The sequence below is a fragment of the Ursus americanus genome, chromosome 2, assembly GCF_024610735.1.
Source record: "Ursus americanus isolate L20-20 chromosome 2, mUrsAme1.1.p, whole genome shotgun sequence".
Lineage (NCBI taxonomy): Eukaryota > Metazoa > Chordata > Mammalia > Carnivora > Ursidae > Ursus > Ursus americanus.
In genome coordinates, this window is record NC_142128.1 from 9,458,097 (window position 1) to 9,481,665 (window position 23,569).

Here is a 23,569-nt window from a genome sequence, read left to right on the forward strand (position 1 = left end):
TTTTTTTTTGTTTTAAGATTTTATTTTTAAGTAATCTCTACACCCAGCCTGGGGCTCGAACTCACAGCCCCGAGATCAAGAGTTGCGTTCTCCACAAACGGAGCCATTCTTTTAGAACAGTTCTGACAGTGGCAGATCATTTCATTTTCCTTCATCTCATAATGTCTATTCCGCCTTCATTTCTGGAAGATATTCTCACTGGATATAGAATTATGCATTGTCGGTTCTTTTCTTCCAGCACTTTAAAAATGTTTGCCACTTTCTTCTCTCCTCATTTCTGATGAGAAATTTTTAGTCCTTCAAATTGTTCTTCCCCTGTATTTTCCCACTGCCGCTTTCAAGATTTTTCTTTGTCTTTAATTTTCAGACATTTGATTATGATGTGTCTGGGTGTTCATTTATTGGGGTTTATCCTTAGGTTTATGTCCTTTGCCAAATTTGGGATGCTGCTGAAGCCAGTATTTCCTCAAGCACTCTTTTTTCTCTCCTAGGACTCCAGTAAAAGGAGTAAGATCTTTTGTTATTGTCCTGTAGGCACTTGTTCTTTTTTTTCTGTTTTGTTGCTTTTGTTCAGATTGGATAATTTCTACTGATATATCTTCAGGCTTATCGATTCTTTCCTCTCTTAAATCTTCATTTTTTTTATTAAGCATGTCCTGTGAGTTTTCCACTTACTCTAATTTTTCATTCTGAAATTTCCATGTGGATCTTTCTTTTTTTTTTTTTTTTACGAGACTTTGTTTTCCAGTATGTTTCAAGAATGTTCATAATTATGTGTTGGAACGTTTTTGTGATAGCTGCTCTAAAATCCTTATTCAGAATTCCAACATCTTGTCACCTCAATGTTGGTATCTGTTGTCTTTTCTCATTTGAGTTGTTTTTCCTGGTTTTTAGTATGAGTAGTAATTTTGTATCTTATCCTGGACATTTTGAATATTATGTTTTGAGGTTCTAGTTCCTATGTAAATCTTCTATTTTAGCAGTCAGTGTGTTTATGTTCAGAATGCACCTTCTGGTCCATATTTGTAGGCTCTGGTTTGAAGATTAAGTTAGTTTTTGAAACCTCTGCAGACCTATTTTGGCCTGCCTCACTTCTGTGCTCGCCAGAGGCCAGTTTGAACCCGCAGAGTTTTCCACATTGTAGTTCAGTTCTCAAAGCTTTTGCTCTGTTGATGCTGATTGGTTTCACACATGGGCTGCTTGGGGAGGCATGCCCAGTACTTCATACCCATATTTAAAGAATCCCTTTTCCCACAGGGCGCCTGAGTGGCTCAGTCACTTAGTCATCCAACTCTTGATCTCAGCTCAGGTCTTGATCTCAGGGTCATGGGTTCGGACCCTAAAAAAAGAAATCCTTTTTTTCTAGATCCTCACACTGCATTTGAGAGGGGATGCTGTGCCACCTTTTTTAGTATTATTCAGTTAGTGCGGGTTGTGGATAGTAGGGCTCCTTCCCAGTCTCTTCAGTGCTTGGTGGGGAGGGGAGAGGTGCCACTTCTGCTCTGTTGGGGCAGAGTGGGGATCGGTCAGCTGGGCTTTGTCCCGCAGTCTCTGCAGTACCTGACAGGGTACTGTGTATGTGATGGGGAGTGTGTGACGGGGAGGGGAATGGTATGGGCTCTTTCCTGGTATTTGCCTGGAGTAGGGTGGCTGTAGTCAAAAGGGTACCATCCTGTGGAACTACCCTCTTCCTGGTCATTTGGCTAGACAGAGTGGGCTTTTCTTGGGGCTTTTCCATGTGGGGCAGTTGGATGGGGGGGTCTGTTGGCATCTTCTGGTTGTAAACTGCTCTGTCACCCAAGCCAAGATAAATAGAGGGTAAAAGAAACAGACAACCCGGGGAACTCACCACTGGTCTTCTCTCAGGTCTCTAGCCAGTTTGCCTTCTTTCCTCCACCTTTTAAGAGGTCTTTGGTAGCTGTCGCATGTATTTTGAACAGGAGTTTTGGTTGCAACTAGCCAGAGGAATGTCATGGATGTGCTTACTCCATCTTCTACGGAACCGGAAACATGAGGCACTTTTAATTTTTTATTGAGAAGTTTGAGCGTGCTACTACTCATTTTAGTGATGGTACATGTGCTCCCAGGTGATGCACAACCCTGCCCGTGCTCTGTATAGGTTATGTCTCAGGGTCGCAGACTGCAGCAGGCAGTGGAAACCTCCCCCCAGTACACAGACAGCATGCAGAACTCCACGCTCCAGCCCCCGCCTCTGTTCTCCGGCTCATGGCACCTCTCCCATCTCTTTCCTCACTTCATCTGTCCATTGGGGTCCTGTTCTCCAGGTGAGCCGCATTGTCACCCGTACTGGACTTGCAGTGGCCGGGCTGGCAGGAGAACTAGGTGAACGAGTGCATGGCAAGCACTTAGAACAGCCACCGGCACCAGCTCGGCAGGCACCACACGGCGGGCGGGGGTTGTTAGAGCCTTCAGTTCGGGCACGGGCTCCGCTTCAGGTAAAAGACAACCCGCCCTGTCTGCGATCTCCCAGCAAAGCAGGGGAGTCACACTCTTGTTAGCTTCAGTCTGAAGATGAAATTTGCACTCATGCAACAATCTGCCAACATTTATTGAGTGCTCGCTGCGTTGCACATCCGAACGTGAAAAAATAAGGTACAGTCCAGATCTCCAAAGAGCACAGAGACCTGAGTGGGGAGTCATATCTATGGAAATGCACACCGTGAATAAATGCGATGAAAGTAGCCTCTACAAGATAGAATGGGGACCGCAGGGTGGGCATGGCCATATGTTTGGGGCTGAGGAAGCGTTCACACGGGTGGTGACACTCAGGCTGAATCTTAGAAGATAAGTAGGTTTTCCCCAGCTGAGTAAAGGCATTTCACACAGAAGCATAGATCAGCGTGGCAAGGAGTTTAGTGTCCACGTAATCTGGGTCATATGTCTGTAGGTGGATCGAAAGTATATGTTTAGAGAACACACAAGCCAGACTCTAACCTAAGTTGCACGGGTATGATTCTGGTTTTATCTCTTGTCGTTTGCATACAGAGAATTATAATTCGACCTGACAGGATGTATTGATACCTGCACAGTGATACAGAGTATTCATTTTAAAGGTAAACCTCTTGGGTCTGGCTGGAGGCACGCCCAGCAGCTGGACACACATTCAGTCCCAAGTATAAGATGAGAAAGAACCCCGAGTCAGTGATCTGAGGACGACGGCAAGGAGTACAGGTAGCAGGTGCCTGAGTGATAGCAACGTGCTGGATCTCCCCGCCTCCACTGCGTCGCTGATACAGCTGTGCGGCCTCTATTTCCAGCTGCCTCTGGCATCTGGTAGAGGCAGAGCTATTTTCTCCAGACTTCCATTACTTCGTCTGGATAAGATTTGGCCAGATTCGATTTTATCTTCCATACTGGGGCCTCTGGGGTAGGATGGCAGCTAAACCACGCACCTCTTCCCCACTCTCACCAGTGTGCTCCTGTCCCCCCCAGCTCCTCTTTTCCTAGGACACCACTGCCTGGAGGCTGCTGCTATTCTTAGGGGTCCAGCACAGAGGGCATGGCCCAGAGCACACGGAATCTTCCCTGAGTATCTTCCTCCCACAGCACTCTTCCCTTGCCTCTGCTTTCAACACACGGAAACCCAGCATTCCCACATGCCAGCCTCTTTGGACTGCAGCCCTTTAAGTACCTCCACCTGCAGCTCTTCCCCAGGCTTCTCTTAGCCCCCGATCCCCTCCGCCTGAGACAAGACTTCCTCACAGAGGCCTTTGCTGACAGCCCTCTTTGGCTAAGGTGTGCCCCCCATCCTATGCTATCATGACAGCCTGGGGCAGAGTGTATTTTCTGAAGATGGCCGCAGTGATATCTCCCATCCCGCATGCTCTTCTTACAGTATAATCTTACTGCTGCTTCCATCACGTGACGGTGGCAGTATGTCTCTTCCCCTAGAACCCGTGCAGATCTTTGAGATGGCCTCGACCAAATACGGTAGGACAAAAGCGACGCTGTGGTACTTCCCACGCTAGATCATCAAAGTGCCGTGCACGTCCCCCCTTTTTCTCTGGGAGCGCTTGCTCTTTCAACCAAGCTGCCATATTCTGAGGGAGCTCAAACCAACATGGAGAGACAACAGGCGGAAGAAATGTGCGTCTGTTCCAGCCCACAGTTGAGCAGAGGTTTCAGCTGACGGCCAGCATCAGCCACTAGCTGTGTGAGTGAAGATGCCTCTAGATGATTCCAGACCCCTACCATCAAGCACCCCTAGCCTTTGAGTCTTCCTAGCTGAGTTCCCAGACATTGCAGACCAGAAACAAGCCAGTGCGCTGGAATCACAGAATCCCTGAGGATCAGAAAATGATCATTTGGGATGCCTGGGTGGCGCAGTCGGTTCAGCGTTCGACTCTTGGTTTCAGCTCAGGTCATGATCTCAGGATCAGGAGATCAATCCCCCACGTCAGGCTCTGCACTCAGCGTGGAGTTTGCTTGAGATTGTCCCTTTGCCCCTTCCACCTGTGCTCTCTGTCAAAGGAAGGAAGGAGAGAAGGAGAAAGGGAAAGAAAATTGTTTTATACCACTACATATGTTATTGGTTTCTTATGCTATTAGTAACCGAAACAGTCTTTTTCTTTTCTGCTTCTGTACTGTCGGTGCATTTCTGTGTGTTTACTGTCTGACTTCCCTGTTAAACTGCATGTTCCTTGAGAGCTGGTCCTGTGTCTGCAGTGCTCATTTCTGTGTCTTGTGTGCCACAAGGCAGGCAGTGGGTGCACAATAACTACTGAATTAATTAACAGGAGGTCTGTGTTTCTTCTCTTTTAATGTGGGTAGACGTTCATGTTGGTGTCTATACGTACAAGCAGGCACCCACATGTTTCTGCGTGCAGGGTGGCTTCTGGCCTGCAGTTGTGTGCTGACCAGGTTGATCCCTCCGTCCCCAGGAATCTTCTCTCCCTCCCCACCCTGACGGATCTATTGCTGTGAGATGTACTTGATTGGTTCTGCCACATTTTTTACTTGCAAGTAAGTGGTGCCTGTAAGAAAAGGTGAAGAAGAAATAGGAAGCTGGGAGTTCCAAAGACAGACTTGACCCATTTTATAATTTTGTCAATGACAATCTTGAGAGAATAAGTACAGACCTTAGGTAGTCTGGTGTTTTGTCCTCCACCGCAGTTCACAGGCGGTGTAGATTGCGGGGTTAACCGCTTGTCACTGTGCCGTTATGGAAAAGCTTCAGGCTGCCCTCTAGTGGCAAGTAGCCCGAGAAAGCACTGTGCTATACTCCAAGGCAGCCTGGATCTCAGAACAAAGAAGCAGGAGTGCAGGGTCCAGTTCTGTCTTGTGGACTATAATCTGGCCGTTAGTAGGAGCTCAACTACTATTTACTTAACAAAGTAAGCCACGTGCACTGTTGGGAACACTAGCACATTTCTCTAGAGCTTACCATGCGTAAGACACTAAGCCAAGCACTGTAGAGGATATAAATCAGGGCCAGGTGGTTAATATTTTAGGTGTAGAGGCCATATGGTCTCTGTCACTACTCAACTCTGCCACAGACAATACATAATCTAATGAGCGTGTCTCTGTTCCATGGAAACTTTATTTATAGAAACAGGCGGTCTGCTTGCAGCCATAGTTTGCTGACCCCAATATAAATAATAAAAACAGGGATCTTTTCCAGTCACCAATAACCTCCCATTGCCAAATCCACTGGATCCTTTAAAAAATTTTTTTAACCTCAGAAATGTACAGAGGATAATATAATGAATATCTCTTCTGTCACCTACATATACCAAATGTTTATGTTTTGCCGTGTTTCAAATCTTTAAAAATAACAATACAGGGGCGCCTGGGTGGCTCAGTTGGTTAAGCATCTGCCATCTGCCTTCGGCTTAGGTCATGATCCCGGGGTCCTGGGATCCAGCCCTGCACGGGGCTTCCTGCTCATCAGCACGGAGTCTGCTTCTCCCTCTGCCCCTCCCCCCACTCATGTGCACTCTCTCTCATGCACACACAGGTTCTCTCCCACTCAAATAAAATCTTTAAAAATAAACTATTAGTTGAAAATAACAATACATTAGAGATAAAATTGAAGTTCCTTTGTGTATGCCACCTGGATGCCATTCCGTTCTTTCTCTTCCTTTCCAGGGGTGAACATAATGTGGAAGTTGTGTGTTTTCTTCCCATGCATGCACGTATTATCTTAATACATATGTAGGTATCCATATTGGGTATATTATTATTTAGTATCCTTTAACTTTGCATGTATCATTACGCCACTTTGCTTTTTCCACTTAACATTGTTTTTGACATTTATCCATATGCTATGTGTACAACATTGAATTATTTTTAATGGTAAGTACTTTTTGCACACAAAGGTCACAAAGATTATCTCCTATGTTTCCTTCTAGAAGTTTTATAGTTTTACCCTTTATTTAGTTCTCTGATCCATTTTTTTAAAGTAATCTCTGTGCCCAACGTGGGGCTCTAACTCACAACCCCAAAACCAAGAGTCACACGCTCTACTGACTGAGCCAACCAGGCACCCCTCTCTGGTCCATTTTGAATTATTTTTGTGTGTGTGGTATGAGGTAGGGGCTGAGATTAATTTTGTTCCATATGGATATCTAGTGTGGGCATTTTATAATATGTTCACGAATTCTTTGATATCCCTGTCTTCGGATGATAGAACCTAATTCTTCTTAGGTATGGGCTGTACTTAATGACTTGATTTTAATGAATAGAATGTGATAGAAATGATGGTGTGTGACCCAAAATTAAGGCATAAAAGGCATTTTGGCTTCCGCCTTGCTCGCCCTCCTTGGATTACTCACCCTGTGGGAAGCCAGATGCCGCATGTTGAGGACAATTAACCAACCCTATGGAGAGGTCCACATGGTGAAGAACTGAGGTCTTTTGCCAAAGGCTGGCAAGGAACTGGGGCGTCCTCTGAATACTAAGCGAGTGAGCCATCTTGAAAGCAATCCTGCAGCACTAGTTGAGCCTCCATGTGACGGCAGCCCTCACTGATGCCTTGACTGCCACCTCATAAGAGCTCCTGAGCCAGAACCACCCAGGTAAGCCACTCTCAAATTCCTGACTCTCAGAAACTGTGAGTAAATGTTGATTTAAGCCACTCAATTGTGGAGTAATTTGTTCTGCAGTAATAGCGAGCTAGTACCTCCAGTGTTCCAGCATCTTCCCCATTGAATTACAATGGTGCCAATATAGATCATCAGCTAATTACACATATATTAGTCTTTTTTTCTGGATTCTCTATTCTCTTCCCATAAACTATATGTCTGTTTATGCCAACAGCATACTGTCTTCATTGCTGCAACTTTTACTGTAGTCTTCAAGTCAGGTAGTGTAAGCCCTCCAACTTTGTTATTGTTATTTCTCTTGCCAAAATTGATTTGGCTATTCTGGGTTTTTTTGCATATCCATGTATATTTTAAATCAGTCGGTTTCTACAAGAAAAGAAAACCTACCGGGATTTTCAGTGGTACTGCACTGAATCTGTAGTTCAACATGAGGATAATGGCTATCTTAACAATATCGAATCTTCCAATCCGTGAACATATATCTCTCCATTTAATTAGGTTTTCTTTAATTTCTCTCAAAAATGTTTTATAGATTTGTGTCATGTTTTAGTGTAGAAGTTTTGCATGTATTGTTAAATTTTGAATATTTCATGTTTTATGCTATTGTAATTGGTATTATATTTTTAAGTATAAAATTTTAATTGTTGCTGTAATTGATTTTTATATACTGATCCTGTTTTGTTTCATGTACTCTCGCTCAGTTCACTCATTAGCCCTAGCAGTTCTTTGGTAGATTGTATCAGATTTTCTCTGAACACAATCATGTCATCTTCAAATAGGGAACCCTTTTACTTCTTCTTTTCCAATTTGGATGTTATTTCATTCTTTTTCTTGCCTCGATTGCCCTGGTAATGTTGAATAGAACTAATGAGAGTGGACATCCTTACCTTTCGCAGTCTTTCCTCAGTACGTGTGTATGTGTGGTGATAATATTGAAGATCTACCCTCCTAACAAATTTCAAGTATGCAATACAGCATTGTTACTTATTGTCATAATATATATTATATCTCCAGAACTTATTCATTCATAGCTGAAAGTTTGTACTCTGTACTCTTTGACCAACATATCTTCATTTCCTTCACCACCCGGAGGCCCTGGCAACCGCCATAGATTCTTTTAGATTCCACATATAAGTGAGGACATAGTATTTGTCTCTGACTTATTTCACTTAGCATAATTCCCTCAAGGTCCGTCTATGTTGTCACAAAAAGCAGGATTTCCTTCTTTTTTGGCTGAATAATATTCCATTCCATGTACATACCAGATTGTCTTCATGCAGTCTCCCATAGCTGGACACTTAGGTTGTTTTCATCTCTTACTTATTGTGAGTAAGTAAGCCCTCTCGTCAAGATTGTGATTTCATTTCCTTTGGCTGTATACCCAGAAGTGAGATTACTGGATATACGGTAGTTGTATATATTTATTTTTTTGAGGAACTGCCAAACTTTTTTCCACAGCCATATTTGAGGGTTCCAGTTTCTCCACATCCTCACCAACACTTACTTTCCTTTTTTAAACTATTATTATAGTCATCCTAGTAGGTATGAGATGGTATCTCATAGTGTTTTTTTTTTTTTTTAAAGATTTTATTTATTTATTCGACAGAGATAGAGACAGCCAGCGAGAGAGGGAACACAAGCAGGGGGAGTGGGAGAGGAAGAAGCAGGCTCATAGCGGAGGAGCCTGATGTGGGGCTCGATCCCATAACACCGGGATCACGCCCTGAGCCGAAGGCAGACGCTTAACCGCTGTGCCACCCAGGCGCCCCCTCATAGTGGTTTTGATTTACATTTCTCTAATGACTAATGATACTGATTTCATGTCCTTGTTGGCCATTTGTATGTCTTCTGAGAAATATCTATATGAGTCCTTTGCTTTTTTTTAAAATTGCACTATTCCTCTTTTTGTTGTTGAGTTGTAGAGACTTGCTGTATATTCTGGATGTTAAACTCTGATCAGATTTCTGATATGCAGATATTTTCTCCCATTCTGTGGATTGTCTTTGCACATTCTTGATAATCACCTTTGATGCACAGGAGTTTTTTATTTTGTTGAAATCCAATTTAGTTTTTCTTCCTTTTTCTTTAAAAGATTATTTTAGAGAGAGAGAGTGCATGTGAGAGAGAGAGGGAGTAGGAGGAGAGGGAGAGAGAATTTCAAGCCGACTTCTCACTGAGTATGGAGCCTGATGTGGGGCTTGATCTCACAAGCCTGAGATTGTGACCTGAGCCAAAACCAAGAGTCGGAGGCTTAACCAACTGAACCACCCAGGCGCCCTTAGTTTTTCTTTTGTTGTTAATGCTTTTGATATGAAATCCAAGGTCATAAAGATTTACCCCTGTGTTTTCTCTTAAAATTTTTATGGTCTTAACTTTCATATTTAGGTTAATTGATTCTTTCTCAGTATTGTTTTGCGTATTTGGAACCCTTGCAATTCCATATGAATTTGAGGATTGACTTATTTCTATGTCTGAAAAAAAAAGGCTGTTGAAATTCTTTTTTACTTTTTTTAAAGATTTTATTTATTTATTTGACAGCACAAGTAGGCAGAGTGGCAGGCAGAGAGAGAGGGAGAAGCAGGCTCCCCGCGGAGCAGGAAGCCCGACGTGGGACTCGATCCCAGGACCCTGGGATCATGACCTGAGCCAAAGGCAGACGCTTAACCAACTGAGCCACCCAGGCGCCCAAGGCTGTTGAAATTCTGATAGGGATTGCCTTGAATTTGTAGATTGCTTTGGGTAATACTGTCATCTTAACAGTAAGTCTTCTAATCAACAGGGGGTGTCTTTCTATTTGTTTATATCTTCTTTAATTTCTTTAAGCAGTATTTTATAGTTTTCAGTGTACTAATCTTTGGCTAAATTTATTACTAGGTATCTTAGTATCTTAGATTCTACTGTAAATGGAATTGCTTTCTAAATTTCTTTTTTGGATTATTTATTGCAGATGTATACAAACACAATTTAACACGATTGATTTTGTGAGTTGATCTTATACCCTCAACTTTTGTTGATTTTGTTTACTAGCTCTAGTGGCTTTCTTTTAAGTTCTTTGGGATTTTCTGTATAGGATCATGTCATCTACAAATAGAGATGGTGTTACTTCTTCCTTTGGAATTTGAATGTGTTTTATTTTTCTTGTCTAGTATCTCTGGCTAGAACTTCTAGTTCAATGTCGAGTAGCAGTTGCTAAGGTGCTGATCCTTCTCTTGTTCTTGATCTTACAGGTACATTTCAGTCTTTCACCACTGAATATGCTATTAAACATGGAGTTTTCATAAATACCTTTTATCATGTTGAAGAATTTTCTATTTCTGCTTTTCTGAGAGTTCTTATTGTGACAGGATGTTGGATTTTGTCAAATGTCTTTTCTGCATTAGTTGAGATGCTTATGTGTTTTTCCTTTGTCCGATTAATGTGATGTATTACATTGATTTTCATATATTGAATCATGCTTATTACATCCTTAGGATAAATACCACTTGGTCATGGTGTATAATCCTGTCAGATTTGGTTTGCTGGTATTTTGTTCACAATTTTTGCATCTATCTTCATAAAGGATGTTGGTCTATAGTTTTCTTATGATGTCTTTATTTGGTTTTGGTATCTGCTCTCATAGAATGACTTACAAAGTGTTCCCTTCTCTTCTATTTTTTGGGAGAATTTGAGAACAGTTGGTGGTAATTCTTCTTTAAGTTTTTGGTAGAATTCACCAGTGAAGCCATCTGGTTCTCGTCTTTATTTGTTGAGAGGTTGATTCAGTCTTTTTACTTTTTTAAAAAAATTGTTTATTTAGAGAGCACATACAAGCGGGGGGAGGGGCAGAGAGAAGGAGAGAGAAAATCCCAAGCAGACTCCACCTTGAGTGTGGAGCCATATGCGGGGCTCAATCTCACAACCCTGAGATCATGACCTGAGCTGAAACCAAGAGTAAGATGCTTAACCGACTGAGCCACCCAGGTGCTCCAGTCCTTTTACTTGTGATAAGTCTATTGAGATTTCTATTCTAGCAAAATAAGTCAGTCAGAGAAAGACAAATCCATAGGATTTCACTCATGTGTGGAATTTGAGGAACAGAACAGATGGACATATGGAAGAGGGGAGAGGGAAACAAACCATAAGAAAGTCTTAACAATAGAGAACAAACTGAGGGTTGATCGAGGGAGGTAGTTGGGGGATGGGCTAGATGGATGGAAGGGTATTAAGGAGGGCACTTGCGATGAGCACTGGGTGTTGTATATAAGTGATGAATCACTGAATGCTACTCCTGAAACCAATATTGCACTGTATGTTAACTCACTAGAATTTAAATAAAAATTAAGATTTCTAGTCCATCTTCAGTTGGTTTAATTTGCATGTTGCTAGGAATTTGTCCATTTCATTTAGATTATCTTATTTGTTGGTGTATTCATGGTATTCTCTTATAATCCTTTTTTATTTCTCTAAGGTTGGTAGTAGTGTCCCCACTTTCATTTCTGATTTTAGTTATTTAATGCCTTCTCTTTTTTATGTCCGTATATCTACAGGTTGGCCCATTTTGTTGATATTTCCAAAGAACCGACTTTTTGGTTTTATTGGTTCTCTGTTGTTTTCTACTCTGTGTAACATTAATCTCCATTCTAATCGTTATTATTTCCTTTTTCTGCTAGCTTTGTATATAGTTTGCTCTTTTTTCCTACTACCCTATGGTATAAAGTTAGGTTATTGATTTGAGATCTTTCCTCATTTTAAATGTAGGCATTTACAACTATACATTTTTCTGAGCACTGCCCTCACAGCATCCCGTAAATTTAATTATGTTATCTTTTCATTTGAATTTGCCTGTTTTTTAATTTCCCTTGTGATTTCTTCCTTGACCCACTGTTTATTTAAGAGTGTTGTTTAATTTCCACATACTTGTGAATTTTTTCAATTTTCCTTCTGTTACTGATTTCTGTTTTTATTCCTTTGTGGTCCAAGAAGATGCATGGTATGATTTCAGTCTTCTAAAATTTATCAAGACTTAGGTTGTGGTCTGACTTATGCTGTGTCCTGGGAAATATTCCGTGTGTACTTAAGAAGGATGTATATTCTGTTGTTGGGTACAGTGGTCTATGTATGTCTTTTAGGTACAGATGGTTTGTAGAGCTGTTGAGGTGATCTGTTTCCCTGTTGAGCTTCTGTATAGATAGTCAATCCATTTAAAGTAGTATATTGAACTCTGTTAGCACAGAACTGTTTCTCCCTTCAATTCCTTCAGTTTTTGCTTCATATAATTTGGGGCACTGTTTTTTAAATTACATGTCTGTTTATAATTGTTACATCTTCTTGATAAAATTGGCTCTTTTATCAATAGATAATGTCTCTGTCTCATAATGGTTTTTTGTTTTGTTTTGTTTTTTTGAAGATTTTATGTATTTGAGAGAGAGCGGGAGAGCACTAGCAGCGGGGTGGGGGGTGGAAAGGGAGAGGAGGGGTTCTCTGCCCTTCCCCTCCTTCCCCCCACCTTCCCCCCAAAATTAAAAATATACAGTTGAGTCTTTTGTAGACAGCACCTAGTTGGATCATGTTTTTATCCCTTTTGTCAATCTTTGCCTTTTGATTGAAATTTTTAATTTATATTTAAAGCAGTTACTTATAAGGAAGGACTTTTCATTTTTCCTATTAGTTTTCTGTGTGTTATACTTTTTTTGTCCTTCATTTTTTTCCATCACTGCCTTCTTTTGTATTTAATTTTTTTGTAGTGAACCATTTTGACTGCTTCTCATTTCTTTTTGCAGGTATTTAAAAAACATTTCCTTTGTGGTTGCCATGGAATTACATTCAACATCCAAAATGTGTAACAATCTAGTTTGAATTGACAACTTTAATAGCACATGAAAACTGCTCCTATGCAACTCCACCCCCCACTATTGTTGTTGTCACAAATTACATCTCTATATATGGTGTGCCCAGCAGCACAGATTTATAATTATTTTTAATGCATTTGTCTTTCAATCATGTAAGAAATAAAACATGGAGCTATAAACCAAAATACAATAATTCTGGTTTTTCTATATGCCCATATAGTTACCTTTACCAGAGATCTTTGTTTCTTCATATGGCTTTAAGTTCCTAACTCATATTCTTTCATTTCCATTGAAAGGACTTACTTAAGCATTTTATGCAGGGGTATCTAGTGTTATTGAACTTCCACAGTTTTTGGAACTGTGAATAAGTTAATTTCTTTTTCATTTTTGAAGGAAAATTTTCCTGGATGTAGAGTTCTTGGTTGACAAGTTTTTCCTTTTGCCATTTTTTTTTGAGACATAAACACAGAACACTGTGTGAGTTTAAGGTGTACAGTGTGTTGATTTGATGCATTCGTGTATTGCAGTAAGATTACCACCCTAGGGGCGCCTGGGTGGCACAGCGGTTGAGCATCTGCCTTCGGCTCAGGGCGTGATCCCGGCGTTATGGGATCGAGCCCCACATCGGGCTCCTCCGCTATGAGCCTGCTTCTTCCTCTCCCACTCCCACTGCTTGTGTTCCCTCTCTCACTGGCTGTCTCTGTCTCTGTCAAATAAATAAATAAAATCTTTAAAAAAAAAAAGATTACCACCCTAGCTTTAACTAAGACTTCTATCGTGTCACATAATTAACATTGTTTTTGTGGTAGGAACAGTTAAGTTCTAGTCTCTTAGCATCTTCGAAGTTTATAATACAGTATTGTTGACTGTAACCACTATGTTGTGCATTAGATCTCCAGGAGTCATTTTTCTATTGGTTGCAAGTTTGTACACTTAAACAACATCTCCTTCATTCCTCGGCACCCCCCCCCCCAGCCGCTAGTAATCACCATTCTACTCTTTGTTTCTAAGAGGCTGGATGTTTTGGATTCCACATAGAATATCATGCAGTATTTGTCTTTCTCTGATGTATCTCCCTTGGCATAATGCCCTCAGGGTTCATCCATGTAGTCGTAAATGGCACGGGCACTTAGGTGGTCTTCACATCTTGGCTGTTGTAAATAATGCTGTAGTAAACATGGGAGTGCAGGTATCTTTCACCACTTTCAATGTAGTGTCTCACTGCCTTCACGTCTCCATGGTTTCAGATCATAAATCAGGCGCTAGTCTTACTGAGGATCCCTTGTACTTGACAAGTTGCTTCTGTCTTGCTGCTTTCAAGACTCTCTTCATATAGCTTGATTATAACGTGTCTTGGTGTGCATCTCTTTGGGCTTATTTTATTTTGAGTTTGTTAGCTTCTTGGATGTGAGGATTCATATCTTTCACTAAATTTGGAACGTTCTGACCATTGTTTCAAATATTGTTTCTCTTTCTTTCCTCTGAGACTCCCATAATGCATTTGTTGGGCTTCTTGTTGTTGTACTGCAGGTCTCTTAGTCTCTGTTCATTTTTTCTCAATCTTTTTTCCTTCTGCTCCTCAGACTGGATAATTTCGGTCAAGTTCGGTGATTCTTCTGCCTGCTCAGATCTGCTCTTGAAACTGTTTAATGAATGTTTTATTTCAGTTAATGTACTTTTTAGCTCCAGAATTTCTCTTTGGTTCCTTTTTGTAATTTATCTCTTTATCAATATCCTCATTTTGCTCATACATCATTTCCCTGATGTCCTTTAGTTCCTGAGCATCTTCAACACTGTTCTTTTAAAGTCTCTGTCTGGTAAGTCTAAGGTCTGGGCGCCCTCAGGGGCGATTTCTGCCTATTTATTTTTGTTACTTTCAGTGGACCGTACTGTCCTGTTTCTTTGCATGGCTTGTGATTGTCATTGACAATGTCATTGGACATTTGTATATTATAATGTAGTAACTCTGGAAATCTGATCTCCCCTGCCTTGCTGCTTGCTGGGGTTTTTTAAGATTTTTTATTTATTTATTTGACAGAGATAGAGACAGCCAGCGAGAGAGGGAACACAAGCAGGGGGAGTGGGAGAGGAAGAAGCAGGCTCATAGCGGAAGAACCTGATGTGGGGCTCGATCCCATAACGCTGGGATCATGCCCTGAGCCGAAGGCAGACGCTTAACCACTGTGCCACCCAGGCGCCCCTGCTGGGGTTTTTTAAAAATAAAATCATTGAAGGCTGTAATAGTCCACTTGTTTTGTGACTTTTCCAAACTTTTTGCAGGCTATATCATTGTCATGTGTGGTCACTGAAGTCGCAGTCATGTTGGCTTGTGTTCAGCTAATGGTTTGATAGAGATGTCCTTGAATACCAGGAGCTAAATATAGAAGGAAAAAAAACCCCACTTCTAGTCTTTGTAGATTGCCTCCATGCTGCAGCTTTTTTTTTTTTTTTTTTAACACTTACCAAGGCCTCTACTGATCCTAGGGATCAGACCAAGGTGAAAACTTAGGATCTTGTCAGATATATTCTGAGCACACACCTTGCCCTGGGCATGCATGTGGCTTTCTAAATTCTCTCTTATACATAGGTGATTACAAATGCCCTGATTTCCCAAAGAAACTCCCCAGCTCTCCCCCCCATACTTTAGGCAGTCTGTATTAGCCGGCTAGGGGCCTACCATAACAAAATACCACAGACTAGGTATCTTAAACAGTAGAAATTAGTTTTTTCACAGTTCTCAGATGCTGAAAGGCCAAGATCGATGTGGTGTTAGTGCTGGCTTCTGAGTCCTCTCTTCTTGACTGCAGATGTCCATCTTCTTGCTGGGTTCTCACATGGCCTTTCTGTGTACACATCCCTGGGGTCTCTACTTCTTTTTTTTTTTTTTTTTTTGAGATTTATTTATTTATTTAGGGAGGGGAGAGGGAAGGGCAGAGCAAGAGAATCTTCAGGCAGTTTCCCCACTGAGCTGGGGCCTGACACGGGGCTCAATCCCAGGACCCTGAGATGATGCCCTGAGCCGAAACCAAGAGTCAGATGCTTAACCAACTGAGCCACCTCTACCTCTTCTTGTAAGGACACTAGTCCTATCGGATTAGGGCTCCACACATATGACCTCATTGAAATTTAATTACCTTTTTAAAGAACTTAACTCTGGGGCACCTGGGTGGCTCAGTCGGTTAAGCGTCTACCTTCAGCTCAGGTCATGATCCCAGGGTCCTAGGATGGAGCCCCACATCGAGCTCCCTGCTCTGCAGGGAGCCTGCTTCTCCCTCTCCCACTCCCCTGCTTGTGCTCTCTCTCTGTCAGGTAAATAAATAAAATCTTTTTTTAAAAAAATAAAGAACCTATCTCCAAATACAGTTACATTGAGGATTGGGGTTCAGCATACATATTTTGAGGGGACAAAATTCAGTCTATAACAGTGGTTCATTGTGTCTCAATTGTAACCTTTTGCCCGATGCATTTGTGGTGGTTTGTTTTCCTTGCAGTGTTTTCAAGCAACGCCCATTGCTTTTCCAGCCTGAGTGAGTTCCAAGTTTGGCAAAATAGAAATGAGTTCCTGCATCATTCCCTCAGGTCGCCCCCACATAGAGCAGATACACATAGTAATTTGCAAATTAGGTCTAGTGTGTTCCCTATGGAACCAGTGACCAGGTTCCTACACTGGGAAGGTAGGTTTCTGTCTTCAAGGTTGCTGCCAAGATGGAGAGTAGGTGGGAGAAGGACAAGTAAAAAAACAAAACAAAACCACAAAGTTTTTCTCCTCTTTAAAATTGCTGTTTTCTTGGTTCAGCATTTGTTTGGTTGATGTAAACCTCTCATTGTTTTCCAGAGTTCTGATAAAGTCGCTTCTAGCAGTTAACTGCTTTTTTTTTTTTTAAGATTTTATTTATTTATTTATTTATTTGACAGAGAGAGAGACAGCCAGCGAGAGAGGGAACACAAGCAGGGGGAGCGGGAGAGGAAGAAGCAGGCTCATAGCGGAGGAGCCTGATGTGGGGCTCGATCCCAGAACGCGGGGATCACGCCCTGAGCTGAAGGCAGACGCTCAACCGCTGCGCCACCCAGGCGCCCCCACTGCTTATTTTTTTTTGTTTCTGTTGGAAGATGGGAGCTTGAAGCTGCTTACTCTGCCATTTTGCTTAGGTCACTCAGTTATCTCTTAAAGAGATTTAAATAATGAGGAGGAAAAGTCATAAATACCTACGTACACAGTTACCATTTCCGGTGCTCAGAATTCATTCCTTTGTGTAGACCTAGGTTTCCATCTGGGATCATTTTCCTTCTGCCTGAAGGGCATCTTTTAACATTTCTTATACTGTTAGTTTGGTAGTGTTGGATTCTTCTTAGCTTTTGTATGTCTGAAGACCTCTTTATCTCACCTTTTTAAAAGATACTTTCAGCAGGTATCTCATTCTAGATTTAGAGTTTTTTCTATCAGTATTTTAAAGTTGCTACTCTGCTGTCTTCTCCTTTGCATTATTTCCAAGAAGAAATTTGGATTATCCTTATCTTTGTTCCTCTGTAAGTAACACGTTTTTTTTCTCTAGCTGTCTTTAGGGTCTTATCTGTATCGCTGGTTTTGAACAATTTTGTTATGATGTGACTCGTTATAGTTATCTTTGTTTCTTGTATTTGAGATTGAGCTTCAGATAGGAGGATGTGTATTTGTCATTATGTTTGGGAAGTTTGAGGCCACTATTTCTTATATTTTTCCATATCTCTAGTTATCTTTTTGAACATATGGAATCGTTAAAATAATTTTTATAGTCCTCTGGTCATTTTAACGTGTCAGTTCTGGGTCAGTTTCGATTGAGTACACTCCTCTCGATGAGCTGTTTCCCTGCTTGTCTACGTGCCTGGTAATCTTTGTTTGGATGCCAGACACTGAATTTTACCTTGAGTGCTGGTCATTTTTTTAGTCCTGTGTATTTTCTTGAACTTTGTTTTGGGATGCAGGTAAGATTGTTGGAAACAGTTTGATCCTTTCAGGTTGTGCTTTTATGATCTATAAGGTAGGTCCAGAGCAGTGCTCAGTATAAGGCTGATTATTTCCCATTACTGAGGCAGCAGCTTCCTGAATACATCTGATATCCTACTATGAGTTTTTATAGGCTGGCTGGTGAGAATAGACATGGCTCTTGACCCTTTGTTAGTGCCAGATCTTGTTTCTTTTAATACTTTTGGATGGTTTTTTCTTTGGCATTGAGCAGTTTCCCCATAAACATACACTCAGGAGGACTGTGCTAAATACTCGAGAGAAACCTCTGTAGATCTCTGGGAACTCTTCACAGTTCTCTTCTCTCTGCTGTTCTACCCTTTAAACTCCAGCTGTTTTGATCTCCCCAAACTCTTAGCCCTATATTTCAAGTAAGGAAATCCACTGGGCTCTTCCTCAGTTCCCTTCCTTTCTGTAACACTGCCTAGAAACTCAACACAGTAAGCTCTGAAGATCATAGGGCTCACATGGTTTCTCAGTTCAGTGATCACAGCCCTTTATTGTCTAATTTGTAGTCTTGGAAACCACTGTGTCATATATTGTCTGGTTTTTTGTTGTTGTTCTAGGTCATAGGGCAAATCTGTTGTTCTGTTATCTTATGTCGGAAGTGAAAGCCCCTATTCCAGATTTTGATACATTATATTTTCATTTTAATTCATTTCAAAATATTTCCTAAGGTCCCTTGAGACTTGCTATTTGACTCATGGATTAATTAGATTGTGTTGTTTAATTATCAGGTGTTTGGAGATTCTCCTTTTGCTTCTGTTATTGATCCTCTAGTTTGATTCCATTATGCTCAGAGAGTGCACCTTGCTTTATAATCAGTTCTTTTACCTTTAAGATTTCTCTCTCTCATGATCCAGGATATAGTCACTGTCGAATACCTTTACACATCACTTTCCTAATTCTGTTTCACCATACCTCTTTCTCATGTCAGACCTGGCACTTCTAATGGCCCACTTCCTGCTTCCCATATCACAAATGTAATAACCTTACGAGAGTGTAATTACACTTGCCCTCCCCACAACCCAGTTTTTGGTGGTTGTTATTACATCTTTTCCTTCTCTATTTGTTATACTCACCTATACAATGTCTCTCTATTTTTACTTGAAACAATCAGTTCTTAAAGTAAATCATGAAAAAACAGCCTTTTTACATTCACCCACTTGTTTACCATGATGGTCTCCATTCCTCCGTGTAGTCCCACATTTCCATCTGCTTGTAGCTCCCTTTCTTCTAAAGCGCAGCCTTTAACATTCCTTGTAGTGCAGTTCTGCCAGTGATGAATTCTCTTAGATTTCTCAGGAAGTGTCTTTATTTCACTCTCATTTTTGAAGGATTTTCTGCTGAACGCAGAATTCTGGGATGGCGAGATTCCGAGTGTGCCACTCCCCCCCCCCAGCCCCCGGCCCTTCATTTAAAAAAACTCTTTCACTGTCCTCTAGCCTCCCTTGTTTGTGCTTAGAAGCTGCAGTTATTGTTTGAGTTGCTTTGTAGTTTGTTCAGCTTCATGGATCTTTAAACTGTAATTTTTCACCACATCCTGGCAATTCAGACATTATTTTTCAAATACATATTTCTGCCCCAGTCTCACTTTTCCTTGTGAGAGTACAGTTGCACGTACGGTAGACTATTTGATAATTGCTTCATAGATCCTGGAGGTTCTGTTCATTATGAAATCATTTCTGCTGATCTGTCTTTGAGTCCACGGACTTTATTTTCCTGTCTCCAATCTGCTGGTAAGCTTATCTAGTAAAAATTTTCAATTATTTTTTAGTTTTAGCATTTCTGTTCGTTTCCTTCCTTACAGTTTCCATTTCTGGGCAGATTCCTATCTATTTACTTATTAAGACCATGCTTTCCTTTAATTCTTTGGATATATTTATAATAGTCCACTAAGATCTTGGTTGGCTAGGTCTAACATTTAGACCATCTTGGGTTTATTTCTATATACTGCTTTTTTTCTTGACTATGGATCACATTTTTGTTTCTTTGTCAGTCTAAAGGGATTTTTATTGAATATTGTACATTGTGAATAATACTCTGGAGTCTCTTATTTCTCCATGAGGTATATGGATTCTTGTTCTAGTAGGCAGTGTAATTACTGGCTAATGACCTTACACTTGTTTATTCTTGGTTTTGTTTTGTCTTTACACATCAGTGAAGAGCCTAGAGTGTTTCCCAAGCCCCACTAACTTGGTGAGACTCAACCTCCAAACTTGTTTCCTGTGGATCTTGTCATGGTTTGATTTTAGAATTTATTAAGGCAGACCTAGAATAGATCTTACTCTAAACTATGATCCTTACCTGAAGTTGTAACCTCTCTGCTGTTTCAACTGGATTCCAAGGATGTTAAGGATGCACTTATGAGATCTCTCCGTTTTGGTAGGGCCAGAACTCCCCTGGCAACGCTCTTACCCCAGGACTGCTCTAACTCTAATATCTCTGTTCAAATTGTAATCCATTTAGTACTTTGCTTTCTAGGAAGCCTCAGGGAGTCTCTGTGTGCATATACTGCCTGGCTGTATTATTCAGAGTTCTCCAGAGAAACAGAGCCAATAGGGGATGTATACACACACACACATATTATCAGGAATTGGTTCATGCAGTATGGAGGCTGAGAAGTCCCAAGATCTGTAGTCAACAAGCTGGGACCCAGGAGAGCCAATGGTATAGTTTCAATCCAAGGCCAAAGGCCTAAGAAGCAAAAGAGCTGATAGAGTGAGTTCCAAGTTCAAGTCTGAAAGCAGGAGAGAGAAGACAGATGTCCCAGCTAAAAGCCAGGCAGAGAGAATTCTTACCCAGGCCTTTTGTTCTGTTCAGGCCTTCAACAGATTGGTTGAGGCCTACCCACTGTGGAAGGGCAATCTCCTTTACTTGGTCTACCACTTGAAATGTTCATCTCCTCCAGAAATACTATCATAGACAAACCCCAAAATAATCTTTAACCAAGGACCTGGGCACCCTGAGGCCCGGTCAAGTTGAGACACAAAATTAACCATCATGCCAGCTTTCAGCCACAGATTTTTAGGGGACTCACACATAGACTTCTGGAACTCCCTGTCTGCATGACACCCTCCTTTCTGTTCCTCTGCCCAGTGGTTTCCAGCGGTTTCAGCTATCTTCAATCTGATTTTTGCCTCCTCAGCCAAGCGAGATCTCCCTACTCTGCTCAGACTCTAGCTGTCTGCACCCACTTGGGAAATTGTCCCCACTTAGAGGAACTAGGTGATTTTAGGGGCTTACTTCATGAGTTTCCTCTCAGGGATCAGTCTTGCACTTCCTGTTGTTCTTTGTCTGCAAGTAGTTGCTTCATAAATTTTGTCCATTTTTATAGTTGTTCATGGTGGGAGGACTAGCCTGGAATCACTTAATTATGGCTGGAAAGGTGGTTAGTTTTCAGCTGCTTTTAGAGTATTTTATTATATGAATTATGCCACTATTTCTCCATTCTTGGGCTGGTAGACATTAGACATTTAGGTGTGTTCAAATTGTTGGTAATACAAATGATGCTGCAATGACTTTGTACCCAGAAATAGAATTGCAACGTTATAAGGTACCTATTTCTTCAGTCTTACTGGATATTGCCAAATTGCTTTCCAAATTATAGTTTTACATATCCACAAACGTGTCTGTTCCATTTGTTTCACATCCTTGTCAAAATTTGATCTTGTTGAACTATTAAATGTTTCTCCTTGTGCAAAGGAATGCAAAATGGTTTCTCGTTACTTCAGTAAAGCTTTCCTAAATTACTAGTGAGGTACATACAGATATACATGTACATATGTATTTATTTCTTATTGGCCATTTGGGTTTCCTATTCAATAAATTACATTTTTATATCACTTGTCCTTTTTTACAGTTGAGTCTTTTTGTACTGATTCTTAGGAGTTCCTTATAAATTCATTACATGGTTTTTAAATATGAGTTATAGGAGGATTTTTTGTTTGTATGAGTTAGTTGTTTTTTCTCAGTCTTAGCTTGTTTTTTAGCAAATGTTGTCCTTTCCGATACAGAAGTGTTAAATTTTAATGTAGTCATATTTGCATTTTACTCAGTGATTTGCAGGTTTGTGTGTCCATTTCTTCGACCTCTGGGGTGCCCGGGAGTTTAAGTCTCAGACCTCTCTGTCTACATTAATTCCCAAGTAATCTTACTCTCACGGCATGGGTACACTGATGGCTTTTATGTCTGGTTCCTCCTCTGAATACCAGTAATATATGATAATTTAAAGGACCCTTGCTGAGCTAGATACTTTCTTCTTCCTTATCCAGATTCCTTGCATGGAAAAATCTGCACTCACTGCCTCCACTTCCTGGTCTTCCATCCATAGTTTAACTCACTGCAGCTGGGCTCTTGTCCCACTCTCCCACTGCTACTGCTGAGATTTGTTCCTAAGTTGAAATCAAACAGACAGAAGCAGAATTACCCTCACAATGGGTTGGGGAGAACTGCCTGCCTTTCTCATCTCTTCAGGTTGCAGCAGAGGCCTCTTTACTGAGCCCAGCCTATCTTTCTAACCTCTCTATTCCCTCAAACCTCCTATCTCCAGCCATATTCCTTTCCATCTCTGTGCTTCTGCACACTGCTCCTGCATCTGCCTTGAACCTGCTTTAACCAGTTCTTGTCTTTAACCAGTTTTTGTGGACTCAAGAAACACCTCCCAGCCTATCTTCCCCCTTATCATTCCCTCTCTTTTTTGTGGCTCTGTTAATCATACTGGCCACAGTGAATCGTAGCTTTCTACTTACACATCTTTCTTCTCCACTAAACAAAAGGCTTCTAGAGACCGAAGACCCTGCCCTTTCCCCTTTCATGTTTATCAGTAGTGGAGTGAATGAATGGCTGAGGAGGCTGAGCTCGATCAAAATCTGAATTCGTAGACCACCAAGGTTTTTTTCCCCACGGTTTTATTAAGATATAATTAATATACCGTACAATTCACAGGGTTGTGCAACCACCACCGTAATCTAGTTTTAAAACATTTTTGTCCCCCCCAAAAGAAAACCCTACCCTTTAGCTGTCATTCTCCATTTTCCGACCCCCAACACACTCCCCAGCCCTCACCAACCACTAATCCACTTTCCCAGACCACCAAATTTAACTGATCACAAATTCTCAAAATCTACCCGATTCTGGACCATGATGTGAAACTTGAGGTAACTGTCCCACTTAACCAATTTGTAGGGCAGGAAATCAAACTTAGCTTGCCGCTTCAGCTTTGATCCGCAATATGTTAGACTGCTTGATCGGTAATTTATTAGAATAAGATCCACATTTAACAAGGGTGGTTGGTCTGGGCTGGTCTGGCGTTTCACTGTTGCTGTGCATGTAAACCCCCTTTGGCAGAAACAGGGCAACTGAAAAACTTACCACCTCTGGTAGCAAGTGCCCGGTTACCACCTCTTCCGGGGAGTTCAGCCCTCTAGAAAACAACATGGATCAAGCATTACGTGAATGGTCGCTTTCCGGAGCATTTATTTTTAACGCGACTCTTCTACCGTTTCACCTCGGGGTGGGTGCCGCGCGGTGGAGGCGCGGAAGCCTCGAGAAGACCACCGCGGTGTTTCTGGGAGGCAGCGTTTGCAGAGTGGGGTCGGGTCTAGCGCGTTGCCAGGCAGCAGCGGCGTTGCCCGCGGCAGGCGCGCGTACGAGTCGCCTGCGCAGTGACGCAG

At 41.4% G+C, this 23,569-nt stretch overlaps 1 long non-coding RNA gene across 2 annotated transcripts; it reads right to left on the reverse strand.

Annotated features, from left to right (window-relative positions):
• Positions 1-709: 709 nt before the first annotated feature.
• LOC148110476 (uncharacterized) lies at positions 710-23,543 on the reverse strand. Of its 2 annotated transcripts, XR_015726924.1 has the most exons (3): positions 23,404-23,543; positions 23,268-23,319; positions 710-4,482 (listed from the first exon to the last, which is right to left on the reverse strand). It is a non-coding gene; the product is annotated as an uncharacterized LOC148110476 (long non-coding RNA). The 2 variants fall into 2 exon arrangements; XR_015726922.1 differs by having other exon boundaries at positions 23,268-23,543.
• Positions 23,544-23,569: the final 26 nt, after the last annotated feature.